Genomic DNA, 25,055 nt, shown 5'->3' on the forward strand with positions numbered 1-25,055 from the left:
AACTAACGCTATCAGGACACAAGAAGCAACCAATAAATGCATCAATAATAGTAAGTGTGTAGGAATCCTTTTCATGTCCCGCGTGGTTCAGGGTTCCAGTTCAGGGTTTGGGTTCTGGAGAAGGCTGCACACAAATGAAAAGAGACTAGAAAAGTGTTAATTTGGCGATATTGGAGGCCAGGCGGGAGCCCACCTCTAATGGGAGGACTATACCTGCTCTGGCCTTGCTATCCATTTTATTGAGACTATGGGATACACCCATAGCTCTTGGGCAGGAAACTCCAATAACAGAAATTTACATAAGACAAACAGAGGTGGAGGCTGCTTCAGCTAACAATGTTTCAACTAAGCAGTGAGCGAACTAGCTTTGACTTTTCAGAGCAATGAAGGTTGTTGACAATGATCAGTTTCTGGCATAAGTGGAACAACAAGTCAATGTTTTTCTGTCTCTCTCAAATCAATCAATAAAATAAAATAATGCTAAATTTTCCTGTTTTAGAATATCATTATGTTAACGAAAAAAACAAAACCATTGAAACCTGTAAAGAATTTTAGTGAGTTTATTTGAGCCAAACTGTCGACATATGCCGGGAAGCAGAACCTCAATGAATTGAGATAATGCTCCAAAGAATGGCGGGTTACATCTGTATTTATACATTGCCATCAAAGGAGGGACATAGGTGGGCTACATGAAATTCATTGGTGACAGATTAAGGAGGTGGGATAAAGTCAAACGGTGGGAAACCCCTGGGATTGGATAAAAAGTAAAATGATGGACACATACTTAGGTGGGTACAGGAACAATTAACATGATAATGAAGGAATTTGAGGCATCTGTCCTGGCGCCCACTACATTTGGTTGTGCCCCGAGGGGTCCGGGGTAAAAAGGAAGTTACAAGTTACCCAGACAACTCACAGATATGTTATCTTAGAGGCAAAAAGGCAAATGGGCTCAGTAAAGAAGATCTAAGTTGATCTTTGTCAGGGAAGATATCGGACTAGGACATGACTACCCACTATAACCTGTTTGTAGTTAAATATTTAATTTTCAAACCATTCCAGGTCTCTGAGTTTGCAAGACTTCCACGCAGGCCTCCCCTGAGCTTGTCAGGTTAACATGTGGCTCTTTTCGTCCACAATTATTAAAACTATATTAAAGCAGATATTATAAGAATGAATGCTTTCTTTTCCTTTTTTTTGCATTTTTCTAAGTTTTCCATTCAAATAATGATCAACTCTAATACTGGACAGGTTTACACTTGCCCATCATATTTTGCAGCTTAGGGTACAATGGCTGTTACATGTCTGTTTCCCTCTACCTAAGTGATTAAATTTGTATCACAAAATGTGTGACAGCTATGGAGCAGTGCATAGAAAAGACCTAGAGCCTTGTTGACAATCATTGCAAACCCTAAGAGATAGTGTCACATTTAAATTTGAGACAGAAAAAATAAGGGGTTCTATTGGGTGGATATAAAAATATGTAGCCCTAGCTGATTTGGCTCAGTGGATAAAGCTTTGGCCCGAGTACTAAAGGGTCCCAACTTCGATTCCGGTCAAGGGCTTGTACCTCAGTTGCAGACTTGATCCCTGGTGTTGGTTGGAGTGCTTACTGAAGGCAACCAATCTATGTGTGTCTTTCACATCGATGTTTCTCTCTTTCTCTGTCTCTTCTCTCTTCCACTTTCTCTAAAAATCAATGGAAAAATATCCTGGGTGAGGATTAACAAAACAAAAACAAAGAAAGAAAAAATAAAAGTATGTAGCCATTTGAAACCCATTGAGTTGGTATTTTTTCTTCAGCCAAATTTTATTTCCTCATAACATGGTTTTTTTAAAAAAAATATTTTTTTATTGATTTCAGAGAGGAAAGGAGAGAGGGAGAGAGAGAGAATTATCCATGATCAGAGAGTCATTGATTGGCAGTCTTCTGCATGCACCTCCCCCCCCCCCCCCCCCCCCGGGCAACCAGGCCATGCACCCTGACTGGGAATTGAACTGTGACCTCCTGGTTCATAGGTTGACGCTCAACCACTGAGCCACACCAGCAGGGCTCATAATGTTTGTTTGTTTTTTTTAAATAAACATTGATATGTAGAGCCTGTGTCTTTGCAGAGATGAATTTTTCTCTTTGCAAAACAAAAATATTTTAAAGAGGTTGCTATAAAGATAAATAAATGGGAGCCAAATAACTGGGGTTCTAATCCCATTTTTGCCAATTTCTAGCTGTGTGATCTTGGGCAAGTAAATTAATTTCTCTTTGCCACAGTTATTTCATCTGTAAAATGGGGATATTAATTTCATCTACATTAAAGTCTTTATATAAAGATAAAATGGGAAAATATATACAACCTATATGGAACAATGTTTGAAACATAGGCAACTCTATTACATTAATGAATGAATAGGCTTTGAGATCAAATATATTAAGGTTTGGATCTTTGTTCATTTAATAATTAGCCATATGATAAATTATACAGTCTTTCTCAGTCTTAGTTTATTAATCTGAAAGATTAGGGAAATAATTTCTATCTCCTAGGATTGTTATGCAACATCAAATGAAGTACTTTTTCACCATTGGAGTGGAAAATATATATATTTAATTTTCTGCACTTTTGGGGAAATAGTTCATACATTATTAGTAGGAGTATAAATTGGTACAACTATTTGAAGGACAATTTGGCAATATTTCTTATCTTTTTTCATGCACATATGTTTTTTCAGCTATTTTACTTCTAGAAGTTTATCTCACTGATAAATAAAAATGTATGTACAAGGATAACTTATTGTATCATTGTAATAGTAAATAACTGGAAACAACTTAGAGTATATCAATAGAGAACTAAATAAATGATTATAAATCTATACAGTATAACTATATGTATCCATGAAAAGGAATGATATAGATATATAGATATGGAAAATATCTAATAATTATTATATTAAATAGCTAGTTGAAAATATAATATGGTAAGTATCATGTAGGAACACATGAATAGATATGTATGTGTATTTATATACATTTGTGTGTATAGACATGAAAATATATATTATTGTAACTAAATTGATATGCTACACTAATTTGGTACACAGATGAATACATCTCTACTATGTCCCCCCACTAATTGCTCAAGTATCCACCTGCCCTAATGAATCCTTTAAGAACTCCAGGGTCTATGCAGTTCCAAAGAGATGTGTCAGTCCAGCTCCCAACACCAGGGGGAGCCAGCACAGCAGAGTCCATTCTGTCTTCTGACCTTGCTTCTCATTTCTAGGCTAAGTTGTACTAACTGGTCCTGGTACCAGCTAGCTGCCAGGTGACACTAGTTCATAGCTGTTGGAATGCTTCATTCCCCAGGATCCTGAGAAGCTGTGATGGCCCATGTTTTTACTGTGTAGGGATTACTGTTCTTAGTTTGTACCCACAGGTTCAGTCATTATTCTCCAAATCTCAAGCCCAATATTAGCTGTGTTCCCTGCAGGAGCCCTTCAGTGGGAAACCTTGGGCCCTGATGATGAACTAAGGTTCCTTTGCCCTCCTGGTGAGGCCTCACTATCCTTCCCTGATGGATCCACCAACCAGTCATCCAACCAGTTTTCCTAACTTCAGGCAGAGGTTGAATTCCAGATTTCTTCTTTCTTGGAAGACAATGGGGACAGGGGCTCTTTTTTTAATTGGCTTATCTTTTCTCTAAAATCTACAAACCAGGGATAGGAGTGGGTTTTGCTAAATCACAGATGCTGAATTGTCCCCTTACAGTCTCATCCCAGGAGACTGTGTATCCACTGACCTTGCATTTGCATAATTATGAGCAGCTACTTTTTCTTTGCAGAATGAAGACATTCATTCAAGGTGGCTTCCTAGATTTGCCTATGCAAACAGGTAACTACTGAAGGCTATGGGTACTTACCCTGCCTTACTAAGGCATTTTACCGAATATATTTCTCATAGATGAAAATTTTAATTAATTAATTTTTTGTTGGTGGCATACAGTTTTAATTACTTTTTTTTTTTCTTATTGGAGATGCTTATATGTATAGAAACTTCCTGGAACTTGAGTGGAAAAACACTCAAGAAATTAATGTTATTTCTCCATGAAGAGTAAGAATGATCATTAAGAGGGGAAGACCTTTATTTTTTACCTTATCCCTTACTGTTTTGTTTGAAATTTAAAAAATTACATGTAATAAAAACAAAAAGATATAATCTTGAAAATAAGAAATATATATTTTCCAGAATATGACAAATATTTATTTTTTTAAAAGATTGTTTCTCCAGCTATAACTGGCATTTTTGTGACCTTGTAATCTGGGCAGAGGATGCTAAGCAGGTCTAACATGTCCAATATTGATGAAAATGTTTCTCCACGGCAGAAATATGAGATAAGGTTAAAAAAGAGTTGAACTGTTTCCAGCTGGGCCTGTGTGTATGGGTATTCATAATGATAGTCTTCATTCACAGGGCTGCCATGCACAGTTGTGTGGGATGTGCACTGAATGAGTATCACATATAAGGGGTATGTTCAGGACATAGTGCATGGGTATGTTTATCATTGCCTTTGCCTGGAAGATACAAAAATGTGTCCTGTTCCAACAAAATTATTCTATTATGATGCTTTTCTAACAGATGGAAGTAAAGCTCATTGGTGCTGCAGAGCAGACCATAGCTTTGTTGGCCCACTGCTAGAAGTGATCATCTCCAACAAAACTATTCTCTGATCTTCTCTGACTTTCATTCATCTCCCTCTCCTACAGGAGAAGGTGGCATATACTCCCCTCTTCCCTGAGCCCTCCCCTTCTCAGGTACCTTCATTCAGAATTAGTGGATACGTTTATTGTTATTTCATGTGAACCAGGATAGAAGGTCTCCTGTGGTTCTTATATCATGCTCTTAAGTAAGATGTGACTGAGCTTAAGCTAGATGGGATTTTTGTACCTTCAGACACACAATCCTCTACCTTCAGATTGTTGTGGACTTTGAATACTAGGGAAACTCAAGATGATTGAGAACCTTTGCTTGCGTTTTGGTATATTTGTCAAAATGTAAGAATTGTTGTTAGGATACTGCTTAGAACTTCCCCAATCATAATTTATCTTAATACATTGATTGATATGTACTAATGTCTATTATATGTTATTTAACTTTAGGGTTCATTTATTGATCATGTAGACATTGATAGTTATGCTTATGTCTTTAGTGTGCAAACTTTGGTACTCAAGCTCCAAAAGACAAAAATGCTACATAAATACCTAAAGTTTGTGTATTAAAAGGAGTTCCATTCCAGGAGTCTACCTGTGCAGCTCCAATGGTCTTATCATATACAAGACACAATAATTAAATCCTCTGGTAACAATGCCCCTGAGTGGGGTATTAAATAGAGCAAATGTTATATCAGTTAGGATTCTTTCAATTGCAAGGGATAAACACTCAAGTTTAACTGGCTTAAGCACAAAGGAAATTCATTGGCTTCTATAATAAGAAAGTCCAGAAGCAGTGAAGCCTGCAAGACTGACTTGATCCAGGGTCTTTAAAAAAAAAAAAAAAAAAAAATATATATATATATATATATATATATATATATATTATATATTTCAGAGAGGAAGGGAGAGGGAGAAAGAGATACAAATATCAATGATGAGAAAGGATCATTGATCAGCTGCCTCCTGCACACCTCACACTAGGGATCAAGCCCACAACCCAGGCATATGCCTGGATGGGGATTTGAACCATGACCTCCTGGATCATAGGTCGATGCTCAAACACTGAGCCATGATGTCTGGGATGATCCAGGGTCTTAAGTAATGTAATGAGGACCTAATCTTTTTCCAGATGAGTTTCACTCTTGGACTTTATATGCCAGTAAAACCACTATAAAAGCTCTGGAAATGCACTTACCCAGGTTCAAGTCCAGCAGAAAAGAACTTGGGCTTCTCTCTCAGTCTTGTTGCATCTCTTTAAGATTGATCATGTGCCCATTCCTTGATCAATTGCTGTAACCATAGAATATGACCTTCTGTTTGGCCAGGAATGAGTCACGTGCCCACACCTGGAGCCAGGGGTGGAATAAACTCTCCTGTAAATCCATGGTCTAGGATGGGAAGAAGGGCTGGTTCCTCAGAGGAATGCTGGGATATGGGGCACAGAAGAAAGGACACTGAGGTTAAAAAGGAAAATTGCCCACTTTAAAGGTATCAAAGTCTAACCAAAAGAGAATAGATAGTCTAGATTTCAAGATGAACATTCCTCTTTAAGATGTCTAAGAACCAAAATAAAGAATGGCCATGCCTTGTGAATGTGCAGTGGAAATGGTGGTTATGTATGTCATTCTATTATGCATTGGTTGTTCATTAGCTTCACTGAAATTTTAGTGAACTTTATGTCTAGATCTCATCAAAAGCACTTATAACATTTTTGTTTTTAAAATGACTTTTTCTTTTCAATTTCTTTGTTTTAATGTAAACATTTGCTTCTCCCCACCCCACATACCCTATTGGAAAAATTCTGTAAAAACAAATGAACAAAATCACTCCGACTCACCATCTAAAGATTTTCACTATTAGCATCTTGGCACATTATTTTTTTTCTATTGTTTTATGTTGCATCAGAAATTATATACCTGATTTAGAAGGGTTAATGAAATAGTAGCAATTCTGAGCTAGGAGTTTGCTATCTAGATATAAATATTTAAATATAAAATGTTTCAAGAGCATTTAATGTATGAAAACAAAACTCAAAAGACAATTGCAGTTTCTGATGCTGTATTCTATCCTGCAGGCAAGACATTATTCTTTCTCAGGATGTGAACGGTTATTTCAGTGATATTGGCTTAAATCAAAGAGTCAGGTCAATCTGTCATATGTCCCTGGGTTTTCTAATCAACAGGATTTACAATATTATTAATCACATTTTTATGTCATTTAATCAGCTGTAGAGGTTCTGGATAGGGCTCCTGTGAGAATATACAGTGTGTCATACATTTTTAATACACTTGATATTAGACCTTCCCAGAGCTCCTCTTCATTCATATTGGTGTATTCTTATATTAAATCATTTTTAGAATAACATGAAAGTAAAGCAAGGCAGAATCCTTCTTTTACTTCTGTTAATGCTCTTTTCTCCTTTGTAAATGGAGACCATAGTTAATGAAAGGTTGCCTAAGAGCAGGTCTCCTGGTTACATTAGCCTTGGGCCTGCATGGCCCAGTTTCTCATATACTTGTGAAGGCTATGGCTCCCTTTAGTTACTGAAACAAGACCTAACTTTCTACGTTCTTTTTTACAAAAATCTTGCATTAATGTGCTGTGGTTCAGACAACACTGCTATATAACTAGCAGCCTGGTTGACAACTTTTCTTTCTTAGACAGACTTGGTCTTTCTCCCATAACCACTATCTCGGGAAATATATTTTGCTTCCATGCAGTTGTCAAGACCAGAGATCTATGTTTTCCTTGAATCTTGCTCTTCTCTCTTTTAATATCCAAAAACACCCCCAATTCTTATTATACAGCATAAATATTTCATATGACCATTGAAGGGTAGGCCTAAAAAACCACAGGAATATCTGCCTTGTTTTTTTATAACTAGGGGCCCAATGCACAAATTCGTGCACCTTGAAGGGAACCGGGGGCCACTAAACTGCAGTGGGCACAGGGGCAGGTCTTGGCCCATCCTCCACACCCCTGCCCAGTCTCTCCTGCCACAGCCCCAGGTCCCCTGTCTGCCAGCAGCCCCACTCCCACTGCTCCCACCGCTCCCACCCACTGACGGTGCCAGGCCTGCTTGCACCAGCTGACTACACGAAGCGATTGGGACTGGTGCCAACTGCAGGTGCGAGCAGGGCCAGTGCTGTCAGCAAGTGCAAATGGCAGCTGCTGCCCTGATTGCCCCTCAGGAGCAGGGGGAGGTGGAGAAGCCCTCAGGGGTGATCAGAGCTGGCAGCTGCTGCTCACACCCACTGATGGTGCCGAGTGATCAGGACCAGCACTGGGCACCAGCAGTGGGTGCAAACAGTGGCTCTGGTGCCAGCTGCAGGTGCGATCAGGGCCAGCACCAGCAGCAGGTGCGAGTGCCAGGCAGGACCACAGTGCACAGGAGCAAAAAATTTTCAATAACCACCAGAAGCTGGCCCCAATGACAGCAACTGGCACCCCGCCTTGGTCTGGCACCCCCACTCAACCTGCTCCACCATCCCGTGGTGGCCGACACCGCCATGTTCCACACATGCCCCCTGGTGGTCAGTGCACGTCATAGCACCCGGTTGTTCCATTGTTTGGTTGTTCTGGTTGTTCTGATGTTCAGTTTATTTGCATATTAGCCTTTTATTATATAGGATTACCACATAAATGATTTCTTATATAACCCCATCTGTCCACCATCATTTGGACTTTTGCTTCCTTGTAGCTAAAAACATTCCTATTTGAGACAAGGCCATCATATATTATATATCATTTATAATTTGTTATCTAATTATTTATCTTCATACCTGGAATGTCAACTTTAATACATATCTGTGTTGATTGCTGCTGAACCCACCCACCCCCAAACCTAGCAGAGTGCTAAGAACCAGATTTGGCAAAACTGGACCCATATTTCCAGCTCAAGTTGAATAGTAGATGAACCCCTGAACAAGAGAGATCAATATTCATTTTCCCATAGTCCCTATCATTTCCATTTTGTCCCAGGCATTGAAGCCAAGTGTTAGTGGCCAATATATTAGTGACAATAACTTCCAAAAGAGAGCAGTCTTTATACTTATGTAACTATAGGTAAGTGATTAAGAGGTAATTATAGGAAAAGGATTAATAAATATTTATTGAATGAGTATGTAACTTATACTAGGCCCTATCTCCTCATTAGCCATACTTCTTAGGATAGTAGAATTAACTTAGAGGAGGCAAACACTAGTTGAATCACAGATATCCAGGTAATTTGGGTGAATATCTGGGGTTACTATACCAAGCAGTTACAGAAGATTTTACAAAGCTAACTTTATGCTTTAGGTCTCAACTCAAAGGCTACTTTGTTATGAAGGCCTACCTTAAACTTCCCCTTTCTTTGGGGTTAGAAATTCAAATGCAAATCAGGTAACACAGATGAGTATGGTGGGATGGTCTAAGCAGAGGACATCTTAAACTGTATTCTTTCAACACAGATACATTATTTATATAACAAATATGGAAGAGTCTCACTTAGCAGAATACTCTCCAGGTCCATCAGTGCTATCTCAAAAGGTAAGATGTACAAATGTACCACAGCTCTTTTATCCACTCATCTACTGATGGGCAATTGGGCTGCTTCCAAATTTTGGCTATTGTAAATAACGCTGCAATGAACATAGAGGTGCATATATTCTTTCAAATTAGTGTCCTGGGTTTCTTCAGATATTCCAAGAAGTGGAATTATTGGGTCATAAGGCAGTTCCACTTTTAATTTTTTGAGGCAACATCATACTGGTTTTCTCAATGGCTGTAGCTATCTGTATTACCACCAACAGTGCACGAGGTTTCTCTTTGTTCCACATCCTTGCCAACACTTGTTTTTTGTTGATTTATTGATGATAGCTATCCTTCCAGGCTTGAGGTGATATCTATTTGTGGTTTTAATTTGCATTTCTCTAATGATTAGTGATATTGAGCATCTTTAATATGTCTATTTGCCACCTCTATGTCCTCTTTGGAGAAGTGTCTATTCAGGTCAGTTGCCCATTGTTTATGGTCAGAGAAAGACACATATAATATGATTTCATTTATATGTGGAATCTAATAAATAAAATAAACCAACAAACAAAATAAGAACAGACTCATAGATAGAGAACAGTCTGACAGCTGTTAGAAAGGAGTGGGGGTTATGGGGTTGGATAAAAAAAGTGAAGGGATTAAGCAAAACAAACAAACAAAAAACACCAAAAAACTCATGTAGACACAGACAAAAGCATGGTGATTACTAGAGGGGAAGAAAGGGAGGGGGAGGTAAAAGAAAGTATAGGGGGGATAAATGGTGGTGAAAGGAGATTTGACTTTGGGTGGTGAGCTTACAGTGCAGATGATATGGTATAGAGTTGTATACTTGAAACCTCTATGTTCTTATTAACCAATGTCACCCAATAAATTCAATAAAAGCAAACATACAAACAAAAAAACATGGAACACTTCATCACTTCCATAAAGAAATATGCTCTCTCCTATTTTTCTGAAATGAGCTGCTCTTTCTATTTATCTCTTATTTTCTTGCTTTTTGATAGTTAAATTGGTACAAAGACAATGATCTTTACTGGAAGTTAGACAGCAGTGTAATCACCATCACCATGACCACTAATACTTGGCTTAAATCTCAGGGACAAAATATAAATGGTGGGAACTTGGGAAATTAGTTATTGATGTCCCTTGTTCCGTGGTTCATCTTCTACTCCAGGTTGGCTGAAAATGTGGGTCTAGTTTCTAGTTTTGCCCAATCTGATTTTTCAGAGAAGGTAATGATCTAGATTTTGATGGGGAATCTGTTTGAAAATGTGGGGCAAATTAAACAAACAACTAAACAAATAAGCTGTGCCAAACATAGCTGGAGTTTAGATTTGTCCATGGCTCATGCAACCTCTATTCAAATAATCAAACTCTGGCAGCCATTAATTGTTAATACTCTTCAACAGAGTACATGGGTGGGCACATGGATGAATGAAGCATTGTTCTTTCTGTTTCCAATTTCTTCTCCCTTTAATGTCTCTAACATGGTCTTGCCTGATTCATCCTCCTCCCCTATGTCTCATGTTCCAGGTACATTGACCAGTTTTTTGGATAGCTGAGTTTGTCTTAATTTTTTTTCTACAATTCCCCAGGCTAGAGGTCAATTCTTTTCATCCTTTCCATAGTAAATCATGCTCATTCTTAAAGTTACACATTTGTTGTAACCTCTTCTAGGAAGCTGTCACAGATGTATGAGGTAATATTAATGGCTTCCTCTATTTTCTCACATCACTTTTTCTTACACCAATGATATAGCATGGGCTCTGATTTAATACTGGTCAACTTTTAAAAATAAGTTTTTATTGATTTTAGAGAGGTAGGGAGCGGAAGAGTGAGAGTGAGAGCAAGAGAAAGTAAGAGAGAAAGCCATCGATGTGAGATAGAAACATTGATTGGTTGCCTCCTGCATGTCTTCTACTGGGAATCAAGCCCACAACCCAGGCATGTGCCCTGACTGGGAGTCAAACTGGTGACCTTTTCGTGCATGGAACGATGATCAACCAACTGAAACACACTGGCAAGGGCTAATACTGATCGATTTTTAACTGTGTCTCTCTAGCTGTATTCTGACACCCTCATAGTAGGAACCAGATTTTGTGTTTCTTCTTGACTAATTTCTGTGTCTTATTGCTCCTTTGTTTGTTCAGCTTAAATTTTTATGGGCCTGTCAATGCCTTGGCTTCACAATTAATTTGGAAACTTGTGAAGGTAGAGATTGTATCGCTTGTAAGACATCATATTCAATTATACCTAGAGCACATGTTTAATAATTATTTTTTTACAACGTCAACACCTTTTTGGAAAAGAAGAAGTAAGATGCTATTTAAGACCAGTGACATGTTCTATGTTCTCTCTCAAATAAACTGATTCTACAGACCATTAAACTGGGCTTATTATACTTAATCTAATCTAATTTTGTTGTTTTCTTTAAAAAAATATAAAACCAGAACTATAGGTTTTGTAAAGAAATTCTGTATTTGTTACATTCAAGTACATAAAGCAATAGTGCTTTTAAAATCAGCCCATCCATACGACACAGAATTGTTCTAAGAGTGTTTAAAAGTTTGCTGGCCTTTGTGCTTAAGCAGACCAAATTTCACCTTTGTTTGCACTGTTCATTTGCTTAGCAATGAATATTTTGTTCCCTCATCTACCCACATACAGTAGAAAGGCAAATATCACCGGGATGTAATTGCTCCACTATGGTTATTACTACTACACTGGAGACTCATAATTGTCTGTGGAACCCCTGCTGAACCATCCTATGACAGATCCCAGTGTGTATCCATCTTAAACAAAGTGGTACATAATATCTATTATTTAGGATTCTTTGGTTGCAAGAAACAGAAACTGACTCTGCCCAATTTTTATGAGATTGTCAGGTCACTCATACAATCTATAAGCTTCTAATTCTGGTAAATTCTGATGATAGGTTATTTTCATGATTTTTTTGTCCTTTAGTTAAGTGGTTTCACAAGAAAGTTGCCTTAATTCCTAGTCTAGCAGAATATATCACAGTCTCCTTAATTTGAGGGACTTAAAGGGAAATAGCTCTTCCATTATAACCCCATCGACCTCAGTCTTGACTTTCTTCCTTTCTATTTTGTACTCCATGGGAAAAATGAAGTAACACCAGAAAAGAAGACTTTACCATTCCTTTAATAGACACAATTGCATTCCAGGCTATAAGTGAGTTTCAATTTAAGACAAGTGGAAGGTCAAACTCAGGATATTAATGAGAACCATATTTTTTCTTTCTTGGTGGCTATTAAAATGATAGATGCCAGTAAGTAGGCTAGAGGAAACCTACTCAAGACCTTGAATGTTACCATCCATCGTTAAATCTCACACATACACTTGTCATTATACGGAAACAGTGTAAGTGCAGCCAACCTAAGGCCATGGCTGCTACTTGGTTATGTCAGTCACTGGGCTGTCAAATCCCATGCAAACAAAGAAGGTTCCCTTATTATTGATTCGATGCAGAACAGTGAGGAAGAGCTGGAGCCAGATCTTCATGATGCATTCCTGAGCTGAGTTCAAGCCAGGTCAGAAGGGCAGGAGTCGGGCAGCAAAGCAAATTATGCCATGCAGAACGCTGACCTGAAAGGTGATCTGCAGAAGCAAAGCTCTGTTTACGCAAATGGTCTTGATCTCTAAATCTTACTCTTCTATCAACTGTTCTTATGTTTAGTGACAGTTTTAAGGGATGATGCTTTACTAGACTGTAGTCATATCTGGTATTTTAAATTAGAGTGGGAGAAAAAAGAAAATGTATTGGGAGAGGCAGAATGAGAAAGTGGAGAGGAAAGAATTTAGACAGGTAGTTTACATGGCATAGATCCATTGTTTAGGTTAATTTATTCATTAATTTACTCATTCAGTCAACCTTTATTGAACACCTTCATATGCCAGACACCATGCTAAATGCTGGATGTTTCCGTGGTCACCAAGGCTACCCTCAGATTTGATGGTTCCCTAGAAGGACTCACAGAAAAGCTGTTATAGTCATGTTTAAGGTCTATTTATAGCAAAAATATATAGATTAAAATCAGTAATGGAAAATAGGCATGTAGAGCAGAGTCCCAGATAGGCCAGCTCTAGCTTCCAGTTGTCCCATCTCAGTGGAGTCACATAAGCAGTACATCATTGCCAGTTCTCCCCACAATAATGTATGACAACGCCTGTGGACTATTACCAGCCAGGAAGGCTCAACCCAGCTTTGGTGTCTAAGCATTTTATTTGGGATCAGTCACATAGATGTGGAGCACACACATGGCTGACCTTAGCTAATCAGTCTCCAGCCTCCATACTCTCAAAAGTCAAATTGATACAATGGGACCCAGAACCCAAGGCAAACAAAAACAAGCATTAAAAAAAGGAAAACAACAACAAGCAAACAAAAACAAGCCTTCACATACTGTAAACTACATTGTTAGCATAAACTATTGGGTATGGCCCAAGGCTCCACCAGCTGTACAAAGACACTCTTTCAGCCAGGATATTGGAAAGGATTAGTGATTGTTTCCCAAAAGTTGGTAAAGGGCTGTTCTTATTTTGGAATGTGCAGGGTTTGAATACCTCAAGCCTGACAAATTAACCCTTTAATGCACACCTGGGATGGGGCTCTTTCTCTCAGGAGCCTGGAAGTTTGATTATGCCAACAAACATATGTAAAACAATACTACTCAATACCACATTCTGTTACTTTGACTTAGCTTTAGATCTTCTTCCTGACAACTAGAGTGTCTATCGTGTGACTGTGGATAAAGCAATGTTCTAAACATCCTTCCTGTTCTCATGTACTTTACACTCTATAGACTTTAGAGAGCAAGGATGAAAACAAAGAGATGAAAAGGAAGGCTAATATATAGGTGGTGGCTTAGACAAGACTTATGGTGGCAGAAATAAGGATGGTTAGAGGGGTCCCAAACTATGCCAACTTCAAAGGTTGAACTGCAGGATTTTCAGATGGAATGTGAACGAAGGAGTAAAGGATGACTTCACTAAGGTAAATAGTTTCTCAACCTGAATTGCTCCTATAACCTTTAATATCTAAAATATTTACCTGGTGCTTCAGGATAAAACACTCTAAGATCAAATGCAATTCACATTTATGTAGTTACAATTGACAAAATGTTATTTAATTGTTGAGATATAACATAGCATATGAATTATTCCTATTTTATGGCTGTCATTTTTTGCGAGCCAGGTGTGTGTGTGTGTGTGTGTGTGTGTGGTGGTGTGTGGTGGGGGGGGGGGGTTATAGTCTAAGTATTAGTGAAATTTAGTAGGCATGGTTGGTTCAACCCAAGTCTTACTTTGCATATGTGACATCTTTATTCTACTAACCTCTGTATCTTTAGAATGCTTTTAGCTGAGACTAATAGAAACATCACTCAAACTAGCTTAAATATTAAAGACATTCCTTATGTTACATAATTACAAATACTACAAGGATGGGATGGCTTACAGTCATGGTATGACCGAGGCTTAAAAAAATCATTGGGCACTCAGGTTCTTCCTGTCTCTCTAATCTGGTCTTTAACATTGGCTCCCTGCTAAGGGTGTTTCTCCTTATGGTTGCCATATGGGCTTCATGTTTTTTTTTGTTCAAGTCCGAGAGAAACTCACCCTCCAAGTGTAGGATGACAGTTCTTTATCAGTCTTACTGGAGCAGTTTACCACCCCAGGACCAGTGGCTGTCATCAGCTAAATGTCATGCTCTAATTGTCTTATATTAGTCAGTATCTATCCCTGCATCTCAAGATGAAATCACTGTGCTTTCATTTATGTATGTGCCTGGCAATGGGAACAGTTAAAGCAAAGGTCCTAAAGAGCGTGCCTGGTACATTCTAGAAATAACAAGATTAGAGTGGCTGGAGAGAAATGAATTAGAGGTTGAGTCGTTGGGAATGATGTTAGAAGTGAGAGGGGTCAGACAATGTGGGGCCTTATTTTCTGAGTTGAGTGGTTTATTATTATTATTATTATTAACATTAATATTAGTTCATACAAATTCCTTTTAAAGCTCTTAATTTAAGTGCTGCTCTTCAGCTATTGCAGGTTTTTGAGCAGAAGAAAGGCATGATTTGATTTTTATTTTACAAGGATTCCTCTGACTGGTGTGATAGGGAGCAAATGGAAAAGCAGAGACTCATTCAGAGGCTGATACAGTTATCTAGGCAAGCAGTATTGGTGGCTCACACAGGTGGCAGCATCAGAGGTTGTGGGAAGTGATTGGATTCTGAATATATTCTGAACGAAGGGCCCACAGAATTTCTGAAAAGGTTGGATGTGGGGTGTGAAAGAAGGAGGGGTGAAGGGTGTCTATAATGTGAGGATGGAATTGCCATCCACTGTGATGGAGAAGACTTAGGTAGAACGTGATCTGGAGGTCTATGAGAGGTTCGGCTCTCATAGACATGTTGAGTTTGAGATGTCTTTCCAATGCCAAAGTGGGAACATTGAGTAGGTAGCCCACTATTCAGGTAAATCAAGGCAAGAGATACAAATGGAAGACTTGTCACCATATACATGACATTGAAATCCATGAAACTAGGCAAAATCACCAAGGGAGTGAGAGTAAATGAAGAAGGGGACCAGGGAGTGATCCCTGAGGCACTTCTAATTTATAAGGTTAGGGAGAAGATGAGAAACCAATTGAGCCATGACTGGTGACATAGGAGGAATGCTAGAAGACTGTGGTGCTCTGGAAGCCAAGAGCTGAAAGGGCAGCATGGAGGATGGAATGATGAATGTGCCAAATGCTGCCATGTGGAGGGCTTTTGTGACTGATAAGGTGCAGTAGGTGGGGCAAAGTTCTGATTAGAGTGGTTTATTATTACTTTTTTTTTTTTTAGTTTATTCAAGTGACTTTTAAAGCTCTAAATCGAAGAACTCTACTTTAGGTATTCAGGTCTTTGAATGTTTCTTATTGTATACAGCTCTCTGTCCCCATATAATCAGGAATGATAACACTACATATCATTTTCCCCCCTTTTGGAGAACCTTTCTTTTGATGACAAAGCCTGTACATATTGCTGTGGGCAACAGAATCTTTCTTTGATATTCAAAATATGAACAGAAAAGATAAAGTAAAGATCACTACTATTGAGGGCCAACATTGAGAACTATGATGAACACATGAACTGCTCTCCCATTGAGTATTCATAACCTATGAAATAGATGCAACTATCATCACCATTTTAGAGATGATATAACTTGGATTAGAGAGGTTATGTTAACCTAGCAAAGTTTTCACTGCTGCAGATGGTAAGATGGTAGCCTATGATTTGAACCAGGTCTTTTTCTATAATTAGTTCTCCTGATATTACAAAATTTGAATTACAAAATTAGTTTATGTAAAATGTATGGTGCCATAAAAATCCTTGTTGAATTTTTTGTTGAATTGAATCACATTATTGGGAATATTGAGATACCCAGGCTGCCGTGCCCAGCTCGTGTTCTTCGGTCAGCCACCAGTTTTCCCAGCTTAGAGATTTCACCCCCTTCTCCCTGCTACACCAGGCAGACACAATTTCAGGTTGCCTGGTTTAAAAGCAATTATACCTCTAGAGAATCTCGTTGCCTCTGATTTCTAAGTGCTGGTTGTTTATAGAATTACTGCTCAGATCCCTTTAGTTCAAAATGAACATGCCAATGAAACTGAAATGAGAATCTGCACTTCTAAATTGGATTATCGGCTTCCCTTGTGTATCAGTTTGCACCATTCCTCCCTCAGCAAAGTTGCCAGTGATTCTCAGCAGTTTAGTTTCACAGCTTATGCTGGGTGGTTGGAGCTAGGTGCATCTAGTTAACTTATTAGTCTTGCTGTGTCTTGGGGATGACTATTGCCACAGCAACAGACCTTCCTAACTTTTTAAAATAGGTTCTAAATCTTAAAAAAAAAAAAACACAATATTGAGAGGAGGGTAAGATTCAACTATCCATTCTAAATTAGATTTTTTTTTTTAAAAGGAAATATCCCCTTGCTTCTTTCCTTCTTGCTTTCTGCTTGGAAAACCCTTTTCAGCTTGTCTTTGTAAAACAGAGTTGAAATCAATATGGCTAGTTTGACACAACAGCAATTCATGCAGTATGTTTCCATCAGTGACTATTTTTGTTTGGCACCAGCATAATTGACTGATGTCAACAGGGCTGGATTAGTGTTTATCAGTTAACTGCCATTGCAGTGGTACAGAGGAGCCACACAAAGCAGTGTTTTCATGAACTTGGTAAAAAGAGTGGGCGGGTGGTTTAATTTCCCCCTGAATGGAGTATTAGAAGAATTAGCAGGCTTGCCCGAGCACAGTAAGATTAACTTGCAGGTAAATCAGGCTTTCAGTCACGTTGCCTTTTAATTTCTAGAAAAGAATTTAATGAAAAGATTTGCCAAGGATGCATTTTTACAAAATACAGTTTCAATGAAGTGCTACGTACTTATAATTAAATACTAAGAAGAAACGCACTATATTTCCAGGATTTTGAAAAGACTGTTAATTATGAAAATGCTGGGCAGCCTGGTGTTTAAGTTGAGGAAACCAAACATGTGGATAGATATGGGAGATCATGTGGAGGATAATTTATGCACTTGTGCGGGCAAAAGGAAAGATGCTGATGATCTACATGCCATCTCTGCCATCCTCTTGATTGGCAGATGCTCTTCGGGGAGCAATCTGCCCTCTTTGCCAAGGGAAATAAAAATATGGCAACACATTGGCAGCTGCTAATGAGAATGAAGAGGCCAAATGGGAAAAATGGAATATGTTACGTTTGTTTAGCTGGTTTTGGGCTGGCTTTAAAGGATACCGTGTACCAAATGGCACTCACCCTCCCAGAGTAGAAAATGAAATGTTCTCATTCCTTTAAAAATAAGAACTGATGTGAAGGAATCGATGCTCATCGGTGAGCTTAGACTTAACCTCGTTGTCTCACTGCACCTCTGCTTGTCTCCCTGTCTCGCCTACTCACAGGGTGAAGCCCTGGACTAAACCTCAGCTGCCCATTACAGTCCTCTGGGTAGCTTTCCGAAATCAAGAAGCCCAGATATTCCATTGGGGTTTCCAGCATTCTCATTAAAAAAAAAAAAGAAAAGATCCCAGGTGATTCTAATGTGCAACCAAGGTTGAGAACCACAGGGCAAGAGGGGTGGAGGTCTTGATTATGCAGGGATTCACTAATTCTGAGAGAAAGCCTATTTCATGAGAGTGGGAACCAGAAGCAAATATTTCCCATAATGATGATGCACAATGTGTTTAAGCAAGACAAAGATTTTTAAACAGACATAAATGTTGGGCATAAAAGGTAATCATGCCAAATGCCCTTTACTAGCACCTCACTTTGTGCAAAGGACATGAGTGGATACTTTTATGTGATATTTCTTTCAATCTTCATAGCAATCCTATGAGGTAGCTGGATCTAGCCACTTGACAGATGAAGATAAGAGGCTCTGGGAAAAAGAAGTCAGATTACACAGCTGGTGGAGCTGGAGTCACATCTGGAGCTAGGAGATTCCAAAGCTATTCCCATCACACTCACCACTCTTCCCACAGCCTCTTTAAAGACAAGCTGTGCAGACTGGGCCCCCTCTATGCATAGTCATCTCTGGGAGTCCAGCAAACAATGGTGCCATTCTGCATTCTTCCTATTATTTGAAATTGCCTCTGCTTTCCTCCCTGTTGGTCCCTCTTTCCTTCTGTTTTATTTTCCTATCTTATTATATTCCTCTTCCTTTCACTTTCTCTGCTAAGGCCAATCAATATTAAAATGTTTAAATGGTGCCTTGCACAAGCTGTTTTCTGGCACATTAAATACTTTTTTAAAACATTATTTGCATACATTCAACTCACAACACACATTTCATTAAGCAGATGGGGAACTGAAAGGAAGCAATCTCAGTGTGTCTCTCGAAGATTTGAAATATTTCCCCCAATATAAGACTTTGACCATCCATCTCCCATCCTGTACAACTTTACTGTTGCCAAAAGGCTCTGCACCATAAATAAGGAGAAAACAATGAAAGACAAAACTCCTGCACTGTTGGTTTCTGTAGTTGGTAATTTGTGTGTCCTGGGTAAGTGCTTGCTACTCACATTTGTTTGGGGAAGCACACTGAGATGCTAAGGGTTTGACTTAAAATGATGATTTGAAGAATGGTGTGAAATCAAGGTGGGTCCTTGACTGAGTCACGATGAATAATGCTTTTGTCTGCAAATGGATGATTAGCTGCAATTGGGATTCCTCTTCCTAGTATAGTTTAGGAGAAGACCTGTTAAAATATCAGTAAGATGCATCCATTTATATAGCATTGCAGCAAATATAATTGGTGAGGTTCTCATTTTTTCATGTTCTTCCTCCCTCTGACTTATTTTTGAATGTTACATAGTAATGAAAATGGGACTATTGCTAGGCGGAACATTTTCCCAATGTTGCTAAGAGTTTCTTTCAGACAAAATTGTTCCTTTCTTTCTCCCCATAATAATTAGTCTGTCTTTTGATGAAAAAAAAAAAACAGAATTAAGAAAGTTGGATATTCGTAATTAATGCATGTTTATCATGCCAGATGATTTCTTTCTGAAGGAAACAATGGCGGGAAATAAGAAGGGCTTAAATTCTGTGATTCTTAATTAGCAAAACCACATTAGTTACCTACTGTAGGGAGACGCTATCTTAAGTCTTAAATGTTGTGCTTTAGGGTGGGAATTTCTCAGATATTCAAGGCACTAGCTGCATTTCTTGTTGGTATATTTTTTTTCTCCCCACATAATTGAAAGGCGGGTCTTTGGAAAAGATCGTTATACTGGCAGCTGCAAATTTGAACAGCCAAACCAAACAAATAGCACAGTTGTCCAACATGGCAATGCCCATTGACGTTTTTTTTTTTTTAAAAAGACTGATATTAGTTACCATTTTGGAACATTGGCTCATTCAGAGTTTCTATATTGGAAAAAGTCCAAACATTTTTGATGAAAATCAGAGCTAATGTATGTCTTGCCTGGAGAATGATAGCTTTGTATCTGTTCTGGAAATCATTAAGCCTCATCTTCTCTCTGCTCCATAACCCCATGTTGTGCCGGAGCCATAGAATTTTCTTCCTGCTACTTTTTATTTGTGGTATTTATGCGTTTTATTGATTATGTGACATAATAAAACATAGCAAGTCAGATCCGAATGTGCTATATATTTTGTTCAACGGCGATGCAGAACATGAGGGCTCTGCTCTCCACTTGGGGGAACGTCTTACTGGGGTATAAATAGATTTATAATGACTACTAGGCTCCGCGCCTGCAAAATATCCTGGTAGGTAGCTCATTATAGAGCTAACATCATTAATAAAATAACCGAAAAATTTCACAAGTACAGGAATATCTTTTATATTAGTGGCTGTAAGGAAAATACCTAGTGTATGCATAATTTGAGACTCATCGTAAAGCTATAATTTATCATCGTTATCTACATATTATAATGGCAAACAGGTTTAATTGCTCTTGACTGGACTGGCATGATTATGAGGAGAAAAGTTAGTAGCAGATGGCCCCACTGTCAAAACTGCAGGCTCTGAGTCCAAAAGAAAGAAGCCGACTGAACCAATCATGTTTCTGGTTTCCAGCTCTACCTGCTCTTGATAAGTATTAATTAGCATTTTTTGGTATCATGGTTGTCTGGAGAAAAGTAGAAATAGCAATTATTTACAGAAGGCTAAAATAGCTGTGAAATTCAACTTTAGCAGGTTTAAATTGTGCAGCATTTTTGGATTAAAAGAAATACTTCCTGCCCTAGCCTGTTTATCTCAGTGAATAGAGCATCAGCCTGTGGACCAAAGAGTCCCGGGTTTGATTCCAGTCAAGGGCACATACTTGGTTGCAGGCTCCTCCCTGGCCTGGCCCTGGTCAGGGCTTGTGCAGGAGGCAACCAATCAGTGTGTTTCACTCACATCAATGTTTCTCTCCCTTTCTCTTCCACTTTCTCTTCCACTTTCCCTAAAAGTCTTTCCCTTTCTCTTCCACTTTCCCTAAAAGTCAGTGGAGGAATATCCTTGGGTGAGGATTAAAAAAGGAAAAAAAAAACAAAACAAAAGAAAAGAAAAGAAATAAAACAACAAATACTTTCTCTTGGTATGACATAGTGGGTTTCCACCATCTTTTCATTCTTTACAATATTAAGTTGCTGGCATGTGCACATTTTAGGGCACATCTTCTAGTTCTTGGGTATTACAAACTATTTGTTTGTCTGCTTCTCCTACAAAGTTCTCCATTCTTTTAATAATATTAGTGGCAAAAATATTTTATTTGAAATAACCAGCTCATATCTGAACATATAATTTATCCAGTAGCTCTTCACAAGGTACATTACTTACATCTCACTGTTTGAAATTTCAGTATTGCCTCATCCATTATCATACAAGATCCTCTTTTATGAAATGCAACATGGATGAATAAATGTGATTTGTTTAAAAATATTCTTCCCCACCCCGTCATAGAATTTCTTAGCAAATCTAAGAATGTAGATTAAGTCATAAGAATTAAAACTATAAAATTACTAAAATCAAGTCTTTTTTTTTTCTTTCAAGACTTTGGTGGCCTTAGAAGAACACAATTATCAGGTGGTAGATTACACTGTTGGCTGGTCAATGCAAGTAAATTAACTGCTTCAGCTGATAGAAGAGAAATGCCAGTTATAGCAACTTAAGTGAAGGTGACATGCTATCTGCAAAATAATGTGAATTCGAAAGTGCAGTTTAACCCCAAAGTAAAGGGAAGAAAAAAAAAAAAAAGAATGGAGCAATCTGCCAGACTAAAATAATGTGCGACAGAGAAATTATTCGGAAATGGAACTGGTTATAGAGATACAGATTTATTATTTGGTTGCTGTCATGATAAATTTGCCTCAGCCATGCCCATACATGTTACAGTACTCATGTCTGAGATGAGTGGGGATGTTGAAAAAGGCTTTGCACAATTGAAAATTCACTCTGAAAATATACTTGAATAAATGCTCTTTTTAAAAAGCATATATGCACACAAACACACGTGCATACACAAGCACATTTTGTACTTAAAGAGAAAAATGGTAATTTAGTGAATTAAAATGCCCACATACCATCAGGGATTTGTGACTATAAAATGAGTTGTTTATTATTATCCATTGGTAATGGTGTAGAAATCATTCCAATGGTTATGAAATGGTTATTCTGATCTAATACCAAATAGCAACTTTCCCTGTTAGACAACACTATGTGGATCAACATTAATAAGACCTATTCATTGGATACTAGTAGCAAATTTAAGCTAAATAATTCAATTTAATCCAGCTACATTTTTCTTGTTTTTGTCTTCACGTATGGTAATTTTTGTTATCATGTGATAGAGTCATCAGGAAGTAAACCTGATCAAATCTTGTGCAAAGCAGAAGATTCTGAGGCCATGCAATGACTTTGAGTATTGGAGAGAAATCAGATAATTCCCCTAGTTGGGATTCATGGAGCCTCTCATGGCTTGGGAAGCCATAATTTTATTGGCATAATTGGTGTAAAAACTCACAGTTTGTTTGGTAGACTTCCATTAACACATCATACTACTATTTTCTTTTCTATCCATCTGTTTTCTCCAAGAAATATTCATGCATATGGCTCCAGTTTGGCAGTTCCAATGATATGAAGCGTGTCTCTACTCTTTAAAGATTTCTGTTGAATGATTATTGTCATTCAATAGTAGGATTCAGCTTCTAGTGTTTTTGTTTATTTGTTTTCTTGTTTGTTTGAGAATGAGTGTTAGTTGCATAGAGTTACATCCCTTGGTTTGCAAAGCTCCATGTTCCTTAATTCAGTCCTAGAAAAGGTACAGCTGGGGCTTTAGTAGAGCTAGAAGCAAAGCCAATGTCCAGAGTTTCCATTCCATGGTGGATCTGGGTCTAATGTAGTGTCAGGCTAGTTAAAGTACATTGGTCTATTGTGTGCGGTCCACATATTAGACATCCTTCTGGGGCTAAGGCATCTGTGCTTCATTGTCTTCATATTCTCATCTCTTCCTTTTTTAAATAAATATATTTTTATTGATTTCAGAAAGGAAGGGAGAGGGAGAAAGAGATGGAAACATTAATGATGAGAGAGAATCATTGACCGATTGCCTCCTGCAGACCTCCTACTGGGGATTGAGCCCAAAACCTGGCATGTGCCCTGACTGGGAATTCAATCGTGACCTCCTGATTCATAGGTTGATGCTCAGCCACTGAGCCACACCAGCTGGGCCTTTATCTCTTTCTTTTAATTAAAAAAGTCTCCTGACTCATTTTTCTTCAGTCACTCCTGTCTCTAAAACTGAGGCATTTTACACACATCCCACCTCAGTTGTATTTTGTATCAGGTATAAGGGAGAGGAAAGACTATTCTTTTTCTCTACTCATTTTAGGATCATTGGCTGGGGCTCTATAAATTAGACTGACAAAAGACAGATTAACAAGAGAAAAACACATAGAAATGTATCAACATGTACATCAGGCATGCAAGGGGGAACACTTAGTGATGAGTAACTCAAAGGAGTAGTTAGAACTTGGTTCTGTAGCATTGAACAGAAGAACACTAAATTTGTAGTGATGTGACAAGAAAATAGAAAATGGCTTTTGAGGTTCTAGAGGCAGCAAATTGTAGGAAGGCAAATATATAGAGCATCTAATGGTAGATAAGGGATAGTTCCTAAGTAAGAAAGTCTTGTTTGTGTAGACTCTTCCTTAGTGCCATCTTGTCTCAGGTGTTAAGGTTATTATCCCCTTCTTGGTATGAAAAAATGAGGGGAGGGGGTGAACACCTTCACAAGGGGAATTTATATTCTGTATTTAGGTAGATGAGAGAAGAGCAGAACATTTTTCTCATATCTGCTTTTCTTCAATTCCCTTCTGCTCAAAATAAGCAGTATGGCATAGTATGGGGTGCCATATTCTGCTCCTCTTCAAAAACAAGAGAATGACAAAATATATTCTACGTGTACATATGCATCCACTTCTGATCACCTTCAACTTTTGTTTTCAGGCATCAGGAAGATCATCTTAGGTATATTCAAACATAGTCTTTTGTGGTGCATGAGTCCTCTGGTCAACATTGTTGTCACTATCATCACCTTCATCACTTCATCCTTATCATGTAAATTAATCAACAACTTATAAGGTGTAAGCACTACCTCAGTGTGCATAATCACACTTGGTACAGTGGCTCAGTGAGGTAGATATTTTTATGACCATCAATTTATGGATCAGGAAACCGAGGTTTAAAGAGTTGAAGTGCCCGCTCTAGCCAGTGTGGCTCAGTTGGTTGGGCGTTGTCCTGTGCACCAAAAAAATTGCTGGTTTGCTTCTCTATCAGCGCACATGCCTGAGTTGAGGGCTCAATCCCTGATAGGGAGTATGCAAGAGGCAGCCTATCAATGTGCTGTTCTCACATCAATGTTTCTCTTTCCCTCTCCCCCTCCCTTTCTCTCTCTCTAAAACTCAATAAAAATGTTTTTAAAATATACTTAAAATGCCCAAGGCCACACAATTAATGGGAGTGATTTAAGGTCCCAACCCATATCTCTTGGACTTCAGAATCTAGGCTGTTAGCCACTAAGCTTTGCTGTTTCCCCCCAAGTAGGTATATATAAATATATATATATTATATATATTTATATATATTTTTTTTTTCAGAGAAGGGAAAGAGAGAGATAAAAACATCAATGATGAGAGAGAATCATTGATCAGCTGCCTCCTGCATGCCTGCATGCCTCCTACTGGGGATAAAGCCCAAAACCCAGGCATGTGCTCTGACCAGGAATCAAACCGTGACC

The sequence above is a fragment of the Eptesicus fuscus genome, chromosome 7, assembly GCF_027574615.1.
Source record: "Eptesicus fuscus isolate TK198812 chromosome 7, DD_ASM_mEF_20220401, whole genome shotgun sequence".
NCBI lineage: Eukaryota > Metazoa > Chordata > Mammalia > Chiroptera > Vespertilionidae > Eptesicus > Eptesicus fuscus.